We start from the raw sequence: 22,616 nt of genomic DNA on the forward strand, positions 1-22,616 counted from the left end.
TAAAATGGAAGCTTTGTGGGGGAAACCCGAGTAGACTGGGTTTTGGGGCTGTACATTCACACGCCTGTATCATCATTTCCCTAGTCTCAATGCACCCCTTGTCCTCAGAGCTGCCTAACCACATTGGACCCTCTTGCAGCCACTCTTCTACTTGTGCGACCAGAAACCTCTGTCCATGAAATGTACCAAGACTAAGACACTTTCTAGTTTTCAATTCTGCGTAATCCTATCCAGTGCAGCGCAACTTTGCCTCCCTGTCCAATATTCTGTCTTTACCATCAACTCCCAGTTGTAGCCCAGTCAACAATTTATATTCCCTTCTGTTACATTTGTGTATTTTCCTCTGGTGTTTGTGTGTAAGTTTAGTGGTAGTCTGTCTCCCTGGCATGGCTAAATAGAAAAGTGTGCCAGCAGTGTAAACTTTCCTGATTTTGCCAGAAGGCTCTATCATGACATGCATTTCTATTCAGTAGTTTTCTCCTTCTTCAGTCTCTCGTGCTCATCTTCAAAGTACGTTTTCAGTGAGAGAGTGGGCGTCTGCACTCGGCCATCAACAGGAAATTCCAGCCTTGGAGTGTGGGGGTAGGGGACGGCTGAGAGAGAAGTGAGGAAGATCAGGAGTTTGTTTGGCAGCTTTTCCAGAGCACCCAAAGGTCTCAGACTGGTTTGGTCTGCACGAGATCTCCCCCTGGACATTTGAATGGGAAACAAAAAATCTTCAATACTGTTGCATCAGCTCTCTCCTAAACCTTATTTTGCGTGTTGTTGTCTATTTTAACTTCTGCTCTCCTCTTAACTTTGGTTGCGAGGGTTGTTTTTTTGGCTATAATAACCCCTCCATTATACTTTAATGTATTTGCCTCCATTCATTTTCCACGGAACATGCTTGTGTTATTTCTGCTCACATTCTTTGTTCAGCTTGAGATGACTAGGCTGCTTTGCCCATCACTGCTCTTAGGTTTCTAAGTTCTTGGAAAATCCAGATATTATGTTCACGGACATTCTCATTAACCAAAGTTGTTCTCCTTATTAGGGATGCAGATTTTAAGCAGTTTACTGAATCGATAGCGAGCCATGTTAATGATCAAAGCTTGTTAATCATTAATAATACGAAATACACGTTTTTCATCAATGAAAAACGTAAAATATTTACATGAGTGATTTTGCAGCATGACCCACAACAGTCATAGTTTAATCTTGATTTATAAACTAATAAACACAAAACAACGCAGTCATTCAAAATTAGTGCCCGGGTTTGCCTCAACAAATCGCCAGATTAAACATAGCTAATAATTCTGTGGATGTTAGAGGCTTCATTAGTGGTCATGAATTAGAAGAGATTTACCATGCAGGGTAGACACTTGAAACAAAACATATTTGTGTTATATCAGTGAAAAGGTCTGTAGCCAAGAGCAAGTGCCTGTTATCAAAAGGAAACATACAATGGGATCAAGTGATCTCTTGACAACACACTTTAGTTTAACTGGATTTATTTGTCCTCAAGTTGGTAAAACCAGCTGCTCAGGACGAACCAATGGCTCCAGGATGCACAGATGGTGTGGTTACTTTGCCAGCCATGGGAATCTATGACATTTCCATTCTACCAGTAGATAGGATGCTCTTAAAATGTATTTAGCTTGTGTTTAAACTGTGACTATAGCCCGTTTGAAACACTGCTTGTCCCCAAAGACTAACGCTGTAGCAGTACAGCTACGACGCCTGTTATGTCTGTCGCGCTGCTTTCTTTGCCACTCCAGGAGCTGCTGTGAGACATTAGAGCTGGTAGTACGGCATTAGCATGAGGCGTAGGACAGCTAGCTAACTTTGAGAGCGGACAGAATGCAACTCAGCTGGGATTTACTTACTATTACTTTGTTGTGCAGCACTCCTCAACAATGCTGTGCCAGGCCTCAAGTGCACTGCATAATATATTCATAAACGAGTGGTAACCTAAAGTTATCGTACAGAGCAAGGCAGGAAACACCTATTCTTCGTGTGCAATCACGTGATAAAACTGTGTGACGTATGCGTGCAACGCCATGTTGGATGATATACAAATCAAAAATGGCGTCTAAAGCGAACAACAACAACAATACAACTCCGACTTCTTCGAACTATTTTGACTCTCTGGAGTCCTCTGCAAAGGCAAGATTCAGAGGAAAAAGTCCAAATTTACGGCCTTGACCCGTACACGCTAAAGCCATCTGATTTATATTGATGATTTAGATTCTGGCTGGGTTGGTAGTCTTCTTACCAAACCAGTGAAAGATGACAGGGTGCTCGTCCATGCCCGTGTAAATCACTCTCAAAGAGCTCGAGATACACCGCTCAAGCCGTGGTTTGTGAGTGAGAAGAGCGGCGATGTTATCCTCGCACACTGTGATTGTATGGCGGGATTAAGTGAAGCATGTTCTCACATTGGTGCTTTGCTTTTTGCAAGCGAAGTAGGCTCAAGAATAAGCAAAACAAAAACGTGCACAGAAGAAAAGGAGCAAATGGCTGCCATTCACATGTAAAGAAAATGCCTTATTTACCAGTCGGCGATATGGATTTTACCTCGGCCAAAAGAAGACAAAAAACACTTGGTTGTGAGGTGAGCGATGGCAAAACACCTGGTGAATTGTGCTTTTTCTTCTGTTAAATCCTCACGAGTTATGTTGCTAAACCACAGTTTACGGCGTTCGGTAGACAGCAATTCATCCCTCTTTTGTGGATCGTTGTTTGTGATGATTTTAGGAAATCTGAAGAACCGTTTCTCTGGGTCACGAGTAGCGTTATTACCACAATTATACACTGCGCACAAGGTTGGCATTTTCTTTCAATCTTAGACGATTAAATACAAAGAAAATTACGAAGCGTTGCAGCAACTCACACGCGAACGGGCGCCGTCTTGGTTGTGTATATCATCCAACATGGCTGACTTACGGGTTGGGAAATAAGTGTGACGTCACATGCACTTGAAGAATAGCTCCATCTCACCCCCCTACTTGCATTGCCTAGTACTACAACTAAAGCATGCAATGTTTGGTTATTGTTACTCTGGACACATCATCTCCTACATTGTTGAATAATATATTATTGATCAATCATGTACATCCTTTATCGATAGTGATATATAATTTGGTTTGAGCACTCCTCATGGAAATTTGACCATTGTTCTCATCATAAATGGCAACTCATTTCCCAGATACAGAGTGTTACAATCTGTTCATGTTCCCTAAATTGCATAGTATACATTTGATTTAAAAGCTGGAACATCGTATATGTTTTGTTAAAGGACACGACCGAGTTTTCTGCGAAGCGATGCTGACCGTGTATGACATTATCATTAAAATACTGCATTGGTGCTTAAATTCCTATCAAAGTTTTGTAGTGGATAGTGGCCTTGTGAAATGGGGAATTGAAAAGGGAAACGGCCCAAGCAATGAAAACCACTGCTGTTTTCTATCAATATATTATATGCTTTTTTCTTATCATTATAAACCCTTTTTTATCCCTTGTCTTCTCATATGAAAACAGTTTGCGTTACCTATGCGGTAGGGCTGCACTGGGTTATGGGTTGAAGCTTTAATTGGCTAAATTGCATACGTGTGTGTGTGTGTGTGTGTGTGTGTGTGTGTGTGTTTGCACATCTGTGTGCAAGAAGTGATGCCTTGTGAACACCGGAAGAACAATTCCCTCAGTGTAGTGCCTCTTTCGGTTATTGGCGTTTCCATTTTGGATGAAGATTGGAGAGCCAGTACACACATGCACACTTGGATACACTACACCCTTATACTAAGAGATAAACGGATGCTAATTCAAAACTGCATGCAATTTGGTTGTGTTGCTTGGCTTAAGCATTAGGTCAAGTTGCCTATTAGATAGGAGCCATAGTTGCCTAGTAGTCTCTTGATAAATTTGATGGTTTGGGGTCAGAAGAACCAGTCATTATATATTCCAGGTCGAGAGATATCATGTTAGTTCTCTACTTCCACTACACCCATAACTGGTTTAAGACACCCCTTTTTATATGGCCAAACTTACAGGCGATGTGTGGTCACAGCAAGCAAGATATGTTGCTCTTTTACTGGAAAGCATAACTGGTGAAATGACTGGAGAGTTTGCTTTGGGATGATGCCATGGATGCTCCAAGCCAACTGTGTCGTAACTTTACGTATGCCACACACAAATGTAGCTTAAATGTTTTTTGTGTGTTACCAGAAAAAAATATTTAATATCTTACAAGACATATATTGGTATTATGGAGATTGCAGAGGGTTTATTAGTCTCGGCGAGTTTCCTGACTAGAACTTGCTCAAACCACTAATTGGAGACTTTCTGTCTAATCTGATGAGTTTATGGATTGTTTCATAATGAGTGACTATGGCCTGCCACAGACCCTCTGTGGAACAATCCAATGGTTAATGTTTGTTTGGCTTAGGCTAGCTAAAATACTGAAGACTGTTTCATGGCAACAGTGTATTTGGATATGCATAGAATGAATGCACAAAGCAACAATGGTTGTGTGTTTAACAACAACTATGTTTCTCCGCTGTGTTGTTATTAAACTGAAACAGATCGTGGAACAAGACATTTTATTCACCCAGCCAGAGTTGGCAGGAAATTTCGTGAAGAGCTGCAGTGTGAGTTGTTCAGCTGATCTTGTTTGTTAGTGCTGGAATACGATGATCCAATCCACTAGCCTGAACTCGTCTCTGGGTGATGGGTGTAGCGTGAATTTCTTGTAGCAGATTTGATCATTAATACTAAAATATATGTTTAGAGCTGAATAAATTATTACAATGAATGCAACGATGAACAATCTACCACGTGTGACCAGATACAATCAGTGACTGATAACTGTTAGAGGTTTACGCATTAAACATCATTTTAATAGATTACCACTGTTCACCAGTTGAGGGTTTAAGAAGCACAAGGCAAGAATGTGAAGCAATTTAAATATACATTTCTAGATTTGCTTTGGTCTTAACCTAATCAATGCTTGTTTAATTCCTATGTTCCTCATTAGTTATAGAAACCAGCATATAATCTTTAAACTAACATCAACTCATTAAACTAACATCAACTCATGAAAACACATGAAAGTGTATGGTTTCACCTGCCGGTTCTGATGTTGATGCCGGCCTTCAGCACCTTTTTTGTGTAGAGGGAATTCAGCATCTCAGTATTTGGCGACGTAGGAATGCAGCATTTGCAGTTCAAGAAGCAAGAAAAGGAATCCGTGGAAGAGCAGTAAAAGAAGATGCGGCAGACAAAGAGTGTAATCTGTGGCTTGCTTGTAATCCTATAGACTTCTGTCCAGTGGTCCAGTCTCACTGGTGTGAAGAGCTGACCACTCTCATTTAAACTCATGATGTCAAAGCAAAACTTCCCATTAATAGAACATGTTGGCTCAGCATAACGTATCAATAACAGTACATTTTATTTTGCATTCAACATCAGTTTCTTTGTTTCAAGTTAGGTATGTCTCTGTGTTTCTGATCCTTATCTCTGGTCAGGAGTGTGTTGGGGTCGTAAACTTGAGCAGTTTGTAGCCTAATATTATTCCTTCGGTTTCTGCTGGTCTGTCCTAATTACAGAAATCACAATATTTTGTAATAATGTATCGTTGCAGTCACCAATATTACAAAACAAAACCACACTTTGTTTACTAGCCCCTCTGGAGTTTTTGGATCCAGTACTTGCTTGATAGCGTTGAAGTCACCTTCTGTTATGGAAGAGTGATGGACTGAAGTGTTGAGTCCCTTCTTTCTCAACATTTTCACAACGCCGGTGAATACATTGTTGCAAGTTGTGAACTCGGTGTCTTTGAGGAGGGACCAGGACAGACTGAGTGGTGGGTCATTTATGTGCCGGTTGAGTCCAGCACGTAGACCGATATAACTGCTCAGGCCGTATAGTTCGCCTTTACCGTTTCTGACAGTTGCATAAAAATCTCTCAACATGTTACTGAGCTGCTGTTTTGTCGATGTCTGAAAGTCTATGACCACAGCTTTATCCTGACACCAGTCTTCAAAGCACTTAACTGCCCATTGTGTTTGCTTCACGGTGTTCTGTTCGTTTCGTTTTTTTTCCATTTGGTCTACCTGCTCTTCACGTAGCTCTGCATGTCGTCTTTTAGGGGCTTTTTTCTCTGAAGATAGGCACTGATCGATCCACTCCTCCATAGTAAAGCTTTGTAAGTTTGTTTCTTAACGGACGTAATTTAACAGCTGTAACGGTTGTAGCTTTTTCTCAGACGCGGAGGGATACTGACTTGTTGTGAAAAGTAACTACAATTCTACCCGTGATATATATATATATATATATATATATATATATATAAAACGGATATGTCAAATCATGCAATGCAATTTAGGATTTAACATCCTATTGCCAGCAAAAACATATATATGTATGTGTATATGTATATATATGTGTGTGTGTATATATATGTGTGTGTGTGTATATATATATATATACACACACACACACACACACATATATATATATATATATATATATATATATATATATATATATATATATATATATATATATATATATATATATATATATATATATATATATATATATATATATATATATATATATATATATATATATATATATATATATATATATATACACACACACACACACACACACACACACACACACACACACACACACACACACAAATTTGTGATTTCCTGCTCTGGATGATGACACTGTGGTGTACAAGAAAGATTCATTCTCTTATTTTAAAAAAAATGTTCTGCTGGGCATCAGAAACTTAGCTGGAACTGGACACCGGAGATAGTCACAGAGCCAAATCGACGTGTGTGTAAAAGAAAAGGGATAGTCGACATGGCGGGACTACACTCACACGCACACTAGTCCCCAAAGCTGTTGTGTTAAACGTCACGCCTCTTTTGATTCCGGAATGGCGGTATGCTATCTAAAATCACAAGTGTAGTGTGGCAGCAGTCAGATTTCTCTCCGCACGGGACGAAAGTAAGGAGAGTTGATTGACAAGACGATGGCGGAGGATTTGGTGTCAAAATATTTTGGATTTTTATCCAATGCTAACAGAGAACCTGATAAAGTTAATGAGGCAATCTGTAAACGTTTGGTATAAAGCCGTGGATAGGACGGAGCTTGACTGGAAGGAAAGACACTCTGATCGACAAATATTTGTTCTTGCACAATGTCCCGTCTAATTGGTAACACCATCATTGTCATCATTGTTTATTAACCAGTGGGAAATTTTCCTCATCGTGGCATCCCGAGCATCCGCACACTTTACAGTTCCTGTACTGGCATGCAAATGTCTACACACACAAACGCACCGAGAAAAATCTTTGTGTGTGTTCTTATTACGGATATGCACATGCCCTCGCTACTGCCTCAGTCTGGTATCAGTTCCCTGCCTCCTCTTTAAGCAGGCACCGCCCCAGCCCTCAGCTGGATGTGCTCTGCAGTAGCAGGCCTTTCATCCTTCCATCCCTCCATCCGGCCCTGCCCAGTGATTTATAATTCATCTGGGATCCTGCCTCTCTCCACCCTCTGCACCAGGACAGCATTAACATTCTGTTTGGTCCCCTGCTACGCTGCACCCACGTGTGTATGTTGAGCGTGTCTCAGGAATGATTCCTAGCCAGTGAGGCTCCATTTGGAAAGGCTGTTATTGTAGCTGTATGTGTTCGGTCTGTGCTGGCTCTGCCCACATTCCTCTGTCATTGTAGGGATCAGGTTGCTTGTCTGACTGTCTGTCTGCTGCTGGTCTCTGCTGTTGGTTCTCCTTCTTCTCTGTCCCCATATGTGGCAATTCAGCTGCCTGTCCCACCTGCTGGTCCCTGTATAATAACAGAAAGCAGTGCGGCAGTATGTTTAAGTGAACAGTTACCTGTTCAGAAAAGAGGGGTCACATCACTTCATATTTCTCCATAACATGTGACTCCTATTACCACTATCATACATTCATACATACATACATACATACATACATACATACATACATACATACATACATACATACATACATACATACATACATACATACATACATGTTTTTCCTCTTACTTGTGTATCAATCGAAGCTAAACATACAACAGAAACTAAGACTTCATGTATTTATTTGTACTCTTAGTTTGTGTCTTGTATTGTTTTCTATATCTATTCCTTATTATCAGTACAGAGATTATTGTGTGGATACATTTACTGAGTTAAATGTCTTATACTGCTCTGAAATTGAAATAAACTCATACGCTTTTAAACATCCAATTCTACAAAAAGAAACATCATTGTATTATTGTCTAGCTATTTGGCATTTCCATACACTCAAATCTACAAATGATTACAAATACTTGAGTTTAATACATACTGTAAGCGTGCATCATATGTGTCAAATACTCGTCTTTGTATACAAGACCTCCATGTCTTTCAGAAGATTATTCTGAAAGGTTTTTGGTGGTAGCTGTCATGTACCATTTTTCCTTTTCCTGGGTCATTTCACTTTTCTCTACCAGTGTGAACAAGTTTATGTCTGCTGGTTTTGTTTTCACACAAGGACAGACGGGGACAGAAAGGGGCTTTGGCTGTAAAGGAAAATGGCTAATGTTTACTATTAAGCAAGCACATTGAACAAGCTAACATGTAAGCTAGTCTGTCTGAATAATGTTGCATTCAGCTGATGCTTTTGCTGAAACAATATCATTTTAAGAACAGTAGCATTACACACATCACTATTTTAAATCACCGTTGTCATGATTTTGGATGTTTATTGGTAAGACTTTGCCTTTATTTACATGTGGATCATTGATTGTGCCTATTAAAATGAGGTGTGGCAATGTATTCAGAGTTAGTGATAAGAGCAAAGGCACCTTCCCATGTGACTTTTATTGTGGTTAATCTTGAAACTGTTAGGTTGTCTCTCTTGTTATCTAGCTCTGGTTCCTTTTTGGAGGTTAGATGTGTTCGTAAATCACTTTGGACAAATACATCTGCCAAATTAATGTACTGTAATACGATGGTTATATAGTGATTATTTACCCATACTTTGTGTCAAGAAAATGAGCCAAATGCTGAAATTACTAGAAAGCAGAAGACACCAAAGTAAACCAAGTAGCGCAACAAAGTGGAATAACACGGGTTGTAGTGAAGCAGGCTTGGGTAGGAATGTGTCCAAGAGAGGCAGAGGCTTGGTGAATATGTCCTTATTAGACCAAAAAACAAACATAAAAGTCCTCTTGCAAAACAGAATGGCTGTCACCTGCTGAGAGCCTAATATAACTATCCGTTAAACAGATCTTCTTTAACCGTAATGTACAAGAACAAACAATGCGTGGTGCAAGAGATAGAGAATGAGTAATGAGATCAAATAACTGACATATCCAAATATCTGGCCCTTTGTAGTAAACTGGTGCGGTTTTTAACCCAAACTTTTATCAGAATTGTATCACGGCACACAGCTTCAAACATGGGACGCTTATTAGATGATGTCAGTTTTTAGATTGGTGTGTGTTTGTGAGACATTATGATGCTTATCTGTGGAAAGGTCATATCCACCCTCTGCCTCTCCTCCCATGCATTGCTCTCGCTCTGTTCATTATCCATCCAGGCTTTCTCCCTCTGCTCTGCATTTATTTTTACCACCTCACGTAATCCTTAATTAATGCAGATCCAGTCACCGTGCCTCACATTCTACTACCATACACACTTACTTGTACACATACACACTCACTCATTCATGTTCTCTCAAGCAGGCACACAGCACACACACACATTCAATCATTTATCTTCTTCTGTCAGTCCCTTGCAGGAGCATAATGATGTAGATCACACACGCATCCTAACGCGTTGCACACTTTACAATAATAGGCAGATGGGGCGGCCTCGTTGCTCAGTGAGCTAAAGCACATACCACATAACCATCATGTCCTGGCTTCAAATCTGGACTGAGATCCCTGACGCATGTCCTATCTCTCATTTCCCAGCCGTTACAATGGTCCATAATAAATAAACAGACTTTTCTATTTGTTTGGTTGTGACCTTTTTTTTATTTTAAAGACTTTGAAAGGAAAGCTGAATAAATATGCCTTTTTAAGGTATTCATACTGATTTAGAAAAAGTCTTCTACATTTCAGAATGTGTGGAAGTACTAGATAGGTGTCATATTTACTAAGACTGTCTCATTAAAGATTAGATTCTGGTAGGTTAAATGTTTTTGCCCCGATATGTTAACTGCACCGTTGTTGTTTTTTATTTATTTTTTATTAAGGCTTCATTCGATGCAGTTTGTTCCTCACAGTTCAGATTGTATGATTTCCTAACCTCTGTCATTCAGTAATACACCAACCTTGAGTCACAGGGATTAATGAACCTTTACTCTGCATTGATCACAGATTAGATCAGCTATATCAAGTGAGTTTTGGAAAGGTTGTGGTAGCTGTCAGTAGAGTCATGAAAACAGTGCTGACACGTTTGCACTTCAGTGGTTGGCCCACACCAGTAGCGTTTTGTTGGCCTGCGTCAAATGCTACTGTATAGGCCAACCTCTGCACGTCACAAAAGCATGCACAAGCAAAGCATCCCCAACATGAGGCATCTGGATGTTTTCAAACCTGAGCTTCTCTTGCATATCCGCCATAAGTACTAAACACTTAAACTGATCATGTGACGTCAATTAAAGACTGTTAAGAGCCGGAATGCAAGAAGCTGCAAATGCTGTGTGAGAAATGGGTCTGCAGTTCACAGGCTGTGGAGTTAACCCCTGCTGCTGGCTCTGATACTTTTAGGAATAACTTGGTAAACTCATGTTGGTTATCTCTATATGAATATTGGGAGTCGCATGTTCGTCTTTTCCGGTTTAATTTGAATCTGTGTATCTTATGTTGTCTCTCTCAGTGTATATCCATGTTGTTTTAGCTCTGTGAAGCACATTGTGTTTCTATGTGTTTGGAGTATGTTACACAGCAGTTTGATCTGTCCTGAACACTCACCTCCAGGTGACTCAAATCTGCTTTTCAGATTCTGCGTATCAGGTTAATGCATACAATGCTTATGGGGTTGTTATTGGTGTGTGTATTGTGTAACTAAAGGAGAGTAATTATACGCGCCTCACTTGACGCAATCAGAAAACCGCGTGAATAGTGTAAATGGTAACGCATGCACACTTACTCCATGCCACATACGTTTATTAATAACTTTTCAATTCTACTTTGATCTTCGCCCTTACGTTGTCTTCCGTTGTTTTTAACTGAAGCCTTATCTGACTATTCATGTTCAGGACTAGAGGCTGATTTGATCTTTATTCTAGGCATAAGTAGTATCTACACACTGTTTCATGTTCCCATAATAACTATCTATTTCTGAAATCTTACTGTGGAAATCTGAGAAACGTTTCCAACATTCTTTATTGGAAAATAGTTTTCCTCTCTTGGAATGGGATTTATTCACCAGTTAGTTCAATTATTTTTGATGTAGGAAGGGTCAAGACTTACTCTTTGCCATAGATGTATTCTTTATTCAGGCATTTAGATCCTTGTTTTCTCACCATTAACTGAGTGTGTTTTATGTATCGTTAGACATGCCAAACAGTTTAGTTGTTTAATGTGGGATTCTGTAATTGCCACATTTATATTTGATGCGCTAACAATGAAATGAACCTGTCACAAATCACCTGCTGGTGCCTCTGGATTGTATCATTATTAATTGTATTTAAATAACCGAGAATGCAAAGGTTGTCTCTTTCTGTATGTTGCAAGTACATTTGAAGTGCGACCACTACCACTTTCTTATGTACCTCCAGATGACGGCAACGCAATAAATGCTTTATTGTTTTACATTCCAGCCTTGTTAGAACAAAAATGTTTAGTTACTTTTTACTTCTAGTGTTGCGTTTGACTAATTCGGCCCAAACGTCACACTGAACTGTTTGAAACATTTAGCCTAATGGTTTCTGTGCAAGCAATGCCAGTAAGCACATACAGTACTGTACTACTGTGCCAGCACATAGGGCTACAATGAAGTTGTGGTTCCTGTGTAAACTGGCTCTTGCCTCTCAGCTTACAATATAATTTTAACATTTATGGCTAAATTTAAAAAATCATATTTGTCAGTAATGTATTTCCTTTAAATCGTTTGAGATAATGATAATTCTATTTTGAAAGATGTGTACTTTGTCTTCACACTGAGCCAGTGGGAGGTTTGCATCTCAGTGGGGTAGATGTGTTACCACTGTTAAGAGCTGTTTAGAACTGTAAGCCTGGAGTCCAAATGCTCTGCAAGCCTGCCAGTTTAGAAACACTTCCTAAGAGATCGGACAATATTTAGTACTCATGCTTTCTTTTTAAAAGTTTGTATCTGTTCAGAGCTGTTTCTGTCTTGAGATCTAAATTCAGTGTGCTGCTCAGTGTGGGTGTAGCTTAAGGGCAAGGCTGAAAATGACTAGCCAGCTAGCTGTTTCATAGCCTGTGCCAACAATTTCTAACTGGAAACATTGGTTTTGAATTGAAAATAACAAAACATCCCTTCAAATCATCCCATTTAAGAATATAGTCTGGTTAGTAGGACACTTTCAAGACAAATTCTTGTTATTTTGTTGCATTTTGTGCTCGGTTCTGTGTGATTGTGGCCCTAATCAGCCTTGGTACATTCCCTGCATGGGAAGATGGGTCTACATAACACTGTTGTTGTTTCCATCAGCCCTGCTTAACAACCATTCTGTCAGGGGGGTTGGGCATGTGAAAATAAGGCCAAGCTATCCGGAGAACTGGAGCAGATAATGTGGCTTCAGCTGATGTTTGAAGTGCTGGTGTGGTTGTTGATGTTGTTGTTGTTATTATTATTATTATTGTGATCGCTACAGACCGGTTTAATGTTTTCAGGAATAGTACAGTTTTACTGCAAACGTCTCCTGTCATTGTCCGGAGTATTTTTGCAGTGTACAAACATTCATGCAAAGTGACTAGACAAATAACTCTGTGCCCCTATGTGGTAGCTGTGTTGGCGTCTGTCAGCACAATGGACTCTGTGAATGTGTAAAACAGCTCCGTTTGGTCAGAAAATGATCCAAAGGTCAGAAAGTGATTGAATACTCTTTGCTGGGGGTTGATATGCAGAAGCACTCTTCTATCAATAGGTTCCCTCTCTCCGTTCACAGCTCTTTTACTAGCTTCTCTGATAGGCCTGCATCTGTCTCATCCCTGCGTTGCTAGGCAACAGGCTTTCAATGTGTGTGCGTGTGCATGCACTTGCACGTTGCTGTGGCAATGTCAGGCCTATGAGAGAGGAGAAAGATGTTGAGAATAGAGAGAAAGGCAGATGAGAGAGAAGTACTCGGAGAGAAGAGGGGGAAGAAATGAGAATGAGTCAGAGCGCTGATGGAGCTGAGGGATTGAGAGGAGAGAACCAAAAAGCACGAGATTGTCTCTGGCCCTTCCTGCAGCCTAGCTGCATACATATACAAGCCTGCCACTATCTTAGCGAGGTCACTGGCAAAGACAGCATGATTTACCAGACTGGCAGGCAGGCAGGCAGGCAGCAAGCACTGAGCTGTTATTGGATGGAACAGAGAGGTGTAAGGGAGAGTGAACGTGCTCAGAATAGAAAATCAGACCAAGTGATTGGATTCCTCCCCACATCTCACTCCTCTCTTGCATGCTGGCTCTCTCTGCTCCTAGAGCCTTGTGGATAATAGGACCACTCCCACTGAGTCACATTTCAAATGTATTCTGTAATTTCCAGATGCCCTTGTGTATAACCTGCTGTTCATATCACATCATATTTGTTATGTTAATTATTAAGTAGGAAAATAAATGGCAGATTGAGATCTAACACAGTTTTATTTAACCCAAAAAACGTGTTACCTGAAAATACAAAACTGGTTCTAGGAACATGAGTATGTAGACATACAAACTTAACCCATATATTTTCCAAAAACAAACTTGAAAAGCTAATCAAGAAGTGTGATATCCACCCTCAAGAAGTACAGATAATCACTGTTCTTTGATAAAACGCTCTTCACACAGTAATTCTGCTCCTTTCTCAGCTCCTTTTTTAAGCACACAGTTCTGTTCCAGCATAATGCATCTTTCCTCTCACCACTTGTGTATGCGTTAGCACATGTTTGTTTGTGTGTGTGTGTGTGTGTGTGTGTGCGTGTGCGTTCATGTGTCGGTCTCTTCTTTCTCTACACAGGTTTATAATGAAGTGAATGGGCCCAGGTCAGGGACTGAGCAGCCAAGCTGGGCTCTGGTTGCCAGGATACAGCAGTCGAGCCCGGTTGGCTTTATTTGCACACCAAACAGGCTAGCTGCTGCTGCTGTCCTTCTATAGACCATTTTCCTGCATGGCATGTCAACAGACTGCCACAGGCGCTGTAGGGTACACACATGCGCAAGCTAGAGCTGGATTATATGATACTAATTAATATCCTGATATTAAATATATATATATATATATATATATATATATATATATATATATATATATATATATATATATATATATATATATATATATATATATAAAATTACATAAGACACTGCATAGTCATATGGGGACAAATGGGACATTTGCAGCATGCATTCTCTGGTATTTAATAATAGAAAATACTGCATCACAATCATGATCGATAAAAAAAAATAAGTCCTTCCATACGGTTTCAAAATAATTGATCATGAATGATAAATGCCATATGAATTTCATATATATTTTGTCCAGCCTTATTACAAACCTGTAAGCCTGTTAGGAAGGTGTGGATATGGATGTGGATTTGCGTGATGGTGAGAAATCTGTTTGGAGTGAGAGAGGTTGGGCTTTAGTCATTTTGCACCCCTACATTTGATGCACCTACAATAATTTAAACAATTTTCAGACTTTACTTGCAGCTCATGAAAAGGCCCTGTTCAGTCTTGGTACACCCAAGACGCAATACATATTGAGGACACATTGAGATCCTATAGCGCAGACCCCATTCGGACTCGAGACTTATGTGGAGGCACATGACTAGTGTAAACTGACGTACACTGTCCACTTGTGATCGGATCACAAAAGATGCACGTTAATGGCAGGTTTGAACAGGGCCTTACTTAACTTCAGACATGACCCGGATTTGTAAATAATGGCAGCTAAACAATATGTTTACTAGCTTCCCTAAAACCTATAATATCATGCAACTGTGAGTGATGCTGAATTAACAAAACAACAACAAGCTGTGTCAGTATCTGTGGCTTCCACATAATTAGTACTATATGTTTGTAGCCTTTGCTTTAAGAGACATGCAAGACCTTAGTCTAAACAGAATGTTATTGTGTGCAGAATGTGGAAAAAGGACTCTCAACAACATTTGCTTTTTAAAGCCCCTGAAAACGCATTTAGCCAAGTGTGTGTTTTTAGCTGTAAGCATAAGCTATAAACTAGTGCCACTGAAAATCTTGCTGCAACCTCAGACGTGTTGGATGCTCATTAACTCAGTTCAAGCTGCGTTTCAGTGCCAGTTTTGATTTTTCTATTCCAAGTCTCTTTGTAGTAACACTGATAACTGTTAATTGTTTTTCCTCTGACAGTCACATAGTTGCTTAATAGAGAGACAGGTGCGCTTGCATTATTTGTCAAAAAACAATCGCAGTCATTGTAAAGCTTTTTAGAAAATATATTTTAAGATCACACATAAAAAATAAAAATGAAAGTGGTGGTCTATGATATCTCAGATCAGTTGCAGGCTCCTTATTTGTTTTGACTGTGTTGCAGGACAGGTGATTAAAGTATAAACTTAACTTGCATTTTGTGCCTCATAAACATCTCTGGGTTAGGACACTTTGACCCCTTTTAACATTTGCTTCACCATTCATGTTACTGGGCCTTATCTGTTAACCAACACAGAGATCCGTTGACTGACTGCCAAGCAGGGTGCTGCTGATTTGTATCTGATGCAATAGTCAATGGGATTTGTGCACACACCACACACATACACCAGCACAGACATGCCCATCCCTGTATGCAGCTGCTGTGTTGTTCAGTGTGGAACATTTGAGGTGTGCTTCTGTGTGTACAATGAGAGTTAGGAGTGCCATGAAGTTGGAGCAAACAACTACGTGTTATCTCTACATGTGCACCGTCACCTCTTTCAAAGCTGTGTGTGTGTGTGTGTGTGTTACATCTTTGTGTCTTCCCATTGCTGAATTTTGTTTCCCAGTGTATAATCCAGACTGCATGTTATAGCAGAATTTCTTGCAATGCCAAAGATCTGAATGGTAGAAATTTGTCCATGAGCCCTCCAGCTGTGAGGACATCGTTTTTAATGCAGTTTTTAAAGATTTGAAGAAGACTTCCTTTGGTATAATGTATAACAATATTTTTGAATATAATATTGATGTTTAACTATGTGTACAGTGTACAAAAATATAGCTTCCCATGCTTTAAAAATAATAAATCCACAGCGGCATGCACATATTGCAATATGGCATGCATTTACACCTATTAATAGAGTTTTATAAGGACTTAAATGGTATCATTGAAGCACTCTGGAGGCTACCGTTAGTTATCTTAGCAACTAGCTGCAGAAATGGGTGAACATGTGACATATTCACCAGTTCTGAAATTGTTAGACATAGCCATGGGGAGATTTAGATTTACCATACTGGTTTTTAATTTACGTCTTGAAGTCGGGCCTTAATGTTAAGCTTTCTAAATCATGTAAGCTGGTACTACAACATCCCGATGTAAGTGTGCTTGTGGTGTGTGTCCGTGCATCTGTGAGTTTGCACACTGTATGCAGCAAAGAGCTGAAGTGTTGGCCTCTATCTGACCGCAGAGGGAGTGGCTCAGAGGATAGAGAGGATGCTACAGGAGGATAGGGAGAGAAATGAACGGGGGACATAAAAAGAAAGGTGTGTGTGTGTGTGTGTGTGTGTGTGTGTGTGTGTGTGTGTGTGTGTGTGTGTGTGTGTGTGTGTGTGTGTGTGTGTGTGTGTGTGTGTGTGTGTGTGTGTGTGTGTGTGTGTGTGTGTGTGTGTGTGTGTGTGTGTGTGTGTGTGTGTGTGTTTATACAAGCGAGAGGAAAGGGATGGATAGTAGTAGTGTCAGGTCCTGTCCTTCATTTGGAAGAGATTGCTTCTCTGGCTCACCGCTCACCCCTTCTTTCTGCAGTCATCACCTCCATGGCCAAGTCTGACTTGGCTGACGTCATGTATAAAATATTAAAACTCAACAGTGCTGCCCCTCTGTTTTTCTTCTGTTGTCGGGGCATGAGTGTTGTAAGGAGATGCAATGGTCAGCAGACAATAGTCAATACGTTGCTCATAGCTTAAACTAAACTACCCTGTTTGAATATGGGACTAAAGTTGATTTAAGTTCTCTGATTTAATATGTTGTATTGATATTTTATATCTACACATCATATCTTGTAGTTAATATTACTGTAATTTTGTATTTGTTAAAAATGTCCTCACTAAAACCTCAAAATAGAGTCTAAGGTCTTTTGGGTTTTTTTATATGATGGCTGTTAAGAAACAGGATGCTGGCCTATAATGATCAGCCCCCACTTGTACTCACCACCACTATGTCTAACCTCTTAATCTATTACATAGATTACTGAATATGTATGTATAAATGTATGTCTGGCAATAGCTTGTATAGTGGTTGTCAAGTTAGCAATGTTTCATTGCACAGTATCTTGTAAAGGCACAAAGTAAAATCAGTAGACTAATGTTAATCAAACTTTATGAATTTTATTTTGTATTATTAGTACAGCTTGGTAAAAAGAGTGTACCTGAATGTAAGAAATGCTAAACATTCTTGATATTTTTCATAGTGTGCACTCTGCTCCTGCGGCTTTCAGCCCAAGATTGTCTTTGGTCACCACTGCTGTTTTATTCTAACTACACTGCACAAGCTGGTTTACAGTCAAGCCCCCTCTAAGAACTTATGATCGATGCAGTGCTGCTTGGCTTCATCCCAGACAATATATGATATTCTTCTGATATAGAGAAACTTTGTTTTCATATACTGGTTGTAATTGTTGTACATAGTCATGCACACACAAATACACATATATAAGAATCAACTGTTTATAGACAACAACACTTCATTGAGTGAAACACACTTGCACGGTTAGCAGATGTTATGCATCTTTTGATTGGGATAGAAATACAAAGGAAACGACATACGTGGTTTTGATCAGGGTTTCCTCTTCTTGTGTGTGCCTTTTTATGCGACTGCTAGCTTGCAAACATAATTTTCCTGTATTCCGCATGTCAGCAAAATGCTCTGTAGCTATAACTGCCCATCATAGTAGTCCCAAAATAGTGCAGAGATTATTTTGCTAGAAGCCCAGCTGACCCAGTGTGTGTTTGTGTATGTGCGTATGTGTTGCTGCAAGGTTTGTTTATTTCTGAGAGTAGTCAACCTTCCTGTCACTTTGTTTGGTGTGGTGAGAGGTCAGAGGTAGGGGAGGTTGGAGCAGTAGCAAGGAGGGAGTAACAATGAGCCAGGGGAGAGAGGAAGGGGCTGTAGTTTGCTGTGTTTGCTCATGTCTCTCTTTCCATACACCCGTTAAAGAGAGAGCAGTACATCCTCTGTAGCCCTGTGCCTCGCTGGTTGGCTGGCTGGCTGGCTGTCTTGACTTGACTGACTTGACTAGAGGGATATAAATAGCAGTCTTTGAATAGGATAACTGCAGAGGGAAGGGAATGAGGATGGGGGGAGGGGAGATGGAAGTGGCGCCAGGGAAGATAGGAGTGCCAATGTCTCAAAGTAGAGAAAAAATGATGCAGCCATGGTCTCATCTGTTCACTCAGTCAGTCAGTCACAAGGATGATCATACTTGGACGCACTTGGAAGAAAAAGTGCATTATGGAGGAGAGAATTGAGGGATGGAATGTATGATTAATCCATGGCCCTGTGGAGCAGAACGGCCTCTCTTTATAAAAGAAGGCACTGGATTGTTGTATACTTGCATAAAGGACAAAGTTTACACAGTAGCACACATTAAACTGTACAGATCTCAGTTCGGTAAATTCATAATTAAAACCAATCATTCATTACAGGTAGATTTCTAGTTGTTGTTGTGACTAGGCTATGATTATCTTATTAACTCACTATAGTAGGGATGCCATGAATCAGGACAGGGTAGAGCCCACAATTACAAGGGGTGGCTAGCTATGTCGGTAAGTAGCTGTTTGGGTTTTTGTTGAGACGTGCCAGTCATGTTCCTGAATACATTCCTCAGCTGTTCCTAGCTGTCAGTATTCTCACAACATTGGGGTTATGCAATATCTTGCATGTTCTGTCCTTTTGTCATTCCTAAATTCTAGTATCCGGCAGCTTTAGTTATAGTATGTTTCATATAAATTGTGTGCCTCTGTTGTTTTTGAAAGATTGTAGTTTATCTAGCTTTAAAATTAGCTGGTATTAACATGTTTAAAGGTATTTGGGCAGACCTTATGCTCTTTGGGTTCAGCCTGGAAATTACAGCCTGCTTTCCTCCCCCTCAACTGCTCTTCCTCCAGATCAGGGGTGTAATGGTTGAAAATAGAGTGCTTGATGTGCCGCTAATGGCTGCATCGTCTGGCAGTGTGTAAATGTGTTTTCAAAGAAACGTAGTGGCCAGTTGCTAACCCCCCCCACCATTTTTCTTTCTCTTTGTTCCAGACGGTTGATGACGATGCAATGGCAGCGTGAATGAAGCTTGGCGTGGGGAGAGCTGAACGATGCCCAAAGGTGGGGGTTCTAAAACCCCCCAGCTGGACCACTTCCCACTCAACACCGACATGGTGGAAAAGCAGGGTGGGAAGAAGGTAAGACTGGAAAACCTACAAACACACACTGTGCCCAACAAACCAAATGTTTGTGTACAGCATGTAATCCCAGTCTTAACTGTTGTTTGTCTTTGAAACGTGACCCTAAACCGCCACATCTGATCAACAATTAGAGCTTGGAAGGCCTCACAGACACCAAGGGAATGTTGGCTAACATAAATAAGAAAAATTGCTTTTCAACCAGAAGGCCTGGGAACATACCTTACCACAGAAAGTATCTGTTCTGAATGTATACCAGTTTCAGTGACATTGCTCTCTGGTTAATTCAGCTCTCTGACCTTTCGGTGCATTATGAAAGTTTCCCAGTGTCTGTGATGTCGTCTATGTAAATGATATGAAGTTTTGTACTTAGGCTTGGATCCGCCTCTTGGTGCAATATGTTTCTGTTGTCCAGCTATTAGTAACAAGGTGGAAAATCAGAGAAGCCTACCAGTTGAGTAAACTTGCCTCTATTTTAAAATGTAACCAAAATTCTAACTTAAATCTGTGTGAGACCTGACATATATTTCACACTCCTTTTGATCTATATTTGCCAAAGTCTGTGTGGTTACTGCCGTTACTATTTCCCAACTTTACCAGGAACACCTTAATGCACAATTACATAATGGACTCTTGCATAATAGATTCTTGGAAACTGATGGCCACAAAGAATGCAGTGTTTGTGTCCTTGAGATTCAGGCAAAACCAGGCTAAATTTCTCAGCCAGATTTAGAGGCACCTTTGGAATTGGACAGCCTTGTTGGCCTGTTGAGACGTATGCAGTCTTGAAATGCAGGCTTTGAAGGTTGCGTCCCCCTGAGTTTGACACAGGTATAGTCATGTTGTTTGCTGTGGAATAAAGTGTTGGGCGCAGCTTGATGATGTCATGGTGTGTGCCAACTGTTCAGCTAACAGGAGCAGCACCGAGAGGCGGAGAGAGGGAGAGGTACAGTTTATGCAGGCATGGATTTACAGCCCTCTGCAAAGGATTGCATCAGACTCTGGCATGGAGGAGGGGAAGGAGGGATGAAGCACACAGGGGTGGGTGGTGGAAAACGGAGTGAGACGAAAAGAGCAGGCATTGCTAGGAGACCATCAAACAGGGTGTCTTATGAAGACAGATCTTAGGAAAGTCAAGAGTTGTCGAGGCTTTCTTTCAATTTAATACAGCAAAAAACAACCTGGTCTGAACTCCTGGAGATAAGCTTAGGGCATTTGACCATTTACAACCAACAATATTCATCTCTGCATTTAATGCATGTTTTGTTCTTCTCTTAAAGCAATCACTTCCTTGCATCTTGGTCTTCCCACTAATATTCACTGTAGCTTTTGCACATGCCCAGATGTGAGCATCCTGCTTCTGCGTGAATTGTGTGTTCTCTTGTTAAAAGCCTTTGTGTCGCTGAGGCGAGAGACAGCGAGAGGAAGAGAGAGAGCGAGAGAGCGAGATCAGCTAACTGTAGCTGACACTGTTTGTTTCTACTGTACCATGACATCATAGTCTTATGACTGGGGCAGGGCAGGGGGAGGAGTTCAAAGAGTCTACACATAATGGAAAACCTGCCCTGAAAATAGAGAGAGATGAGTAGGGGACAGAATGTAGGACAGAGAAATTAAATGTATATTACATCTGACATGCTCCTGCATCTACATTATGAGACCCGAAACCCTTGAAGATGAAGCATACTGATAAAAAAAAAAACTGAGTGCTTATCCTGTAATGTTTATTTCCTGTGCAATTTACTACAGATTGTTTTAACTGTATTTTACAAGCAGTCATTACCTGAAATATTCCACGATCGACATAATATACGGGGGATGCATTTAGTCTGCAGTCTGATACAGACCAGAACTGCATATAACAAATATTGTAGTAATAAAGGGCACAACAATATTTTTTACACAACTATAGCTTTCTAATTGTAGTAGATTAAAGGTTTACAGCAGTTCTTTGGTCAACTTAATTTGCATTTCAAAAGAGTGCATCAAATATGTCTAATTCCTGAGGTGGAGGGAAGAAAATACAAAGCAATTGTCTGTTTTTGTGCTGAAGAACCTTTAAATGTACACCTGTTGTAAGGTGATTGGACTCCATGTGTACCATACATGCTTGCCCATTTGTATTAGAAATTCAGTTGTTCCTAACGTCCTACTTCCAGGTGTTTTTAATGCAGCCATAATATATACCAAGCATGGAATTTTATTTATTTATAATCTTATTAGCCTAGGCCTATATTTAATTTATAGCTGGAGATACAGTCCTAGTCCTTTCTTGGAGTACCTGCCAAGACAGTCTGCCTCTGCTATTTTCTAGTAGGACAAAGATTTACATTGCAATTAGTAAAGCATTTGAATTATATTGATGTATCAGCTTTACATTCACAAATATGGCCTGTAATACAGCTTTGCTTTGACCGTTTCCCCTAATGTTGTGTAGTATCCTACAGTGTTTTGTAAAACAATATGTGTATTTGGGGAGTTTTTTTCTTTACTCTGTGGCTTATTATGCTGTAATACTCCGTTCTATCATTCACTGGCTGTATTTTTATTTTGCTTTGCCTACTCAACCACACATTTATTTAGTAAAAATAATTAACAGAAAGCTTCTTAGTGAGTATTTGTCGTTTTTCTCTTTTCAATACAATTATAAATTGGATGCTTTGAATTTTTTGCATTGTTGTCTAGACAAAATAAGCCATTTGAATAATATTTCTAATCAAATATTTAATTGTTACCCTAAAATAATTCATTATAAACACCTCTAGACTTTTGCTGCATCTTTTCAGCTCTAACTATTGTAAAGCAAGTAACTATCACTATCAGATCTCAATC

General features: G+C 40.0%; 1 long non-coding RNA gene across 1 annotated transcript in view; it reads left to right on the plus strand.

The window, feature by feature from the left end:
- Window positions 1-19,782, plus strand: part of LOC115004341 (uncharacterized) — a 75,488-nt gene extending 55,706 nt beyond the window's left edge. Inside the window, exon 3 of the long non-coding RNA XR_003831835.1 lies at window positions 19,639-19,782. This is a non-coding gene — a long non-coding RNA (uncharacterized LOC115004341). The remainder of the gene's footprint in view (window positions 1-19,638) is intronic.
- Window positions 19,783-22,616: the final 2,834 nt, after the last annotated feature.

This window comes from Cottoperca gobio, chromosome 3, assembly GCF_900634415.1.
Source record: "Cottoperca gobio chromosome 3, fCotGob3.1, whole genome shotgun sequence".
Taxonomy (NCBI): domain Eukaryota; kingdom Metazoa; phylum Chordata; class Actinopteri; order Perciformes; family Bovichtidae; genus Cottoperca; species Cottoperca gobio.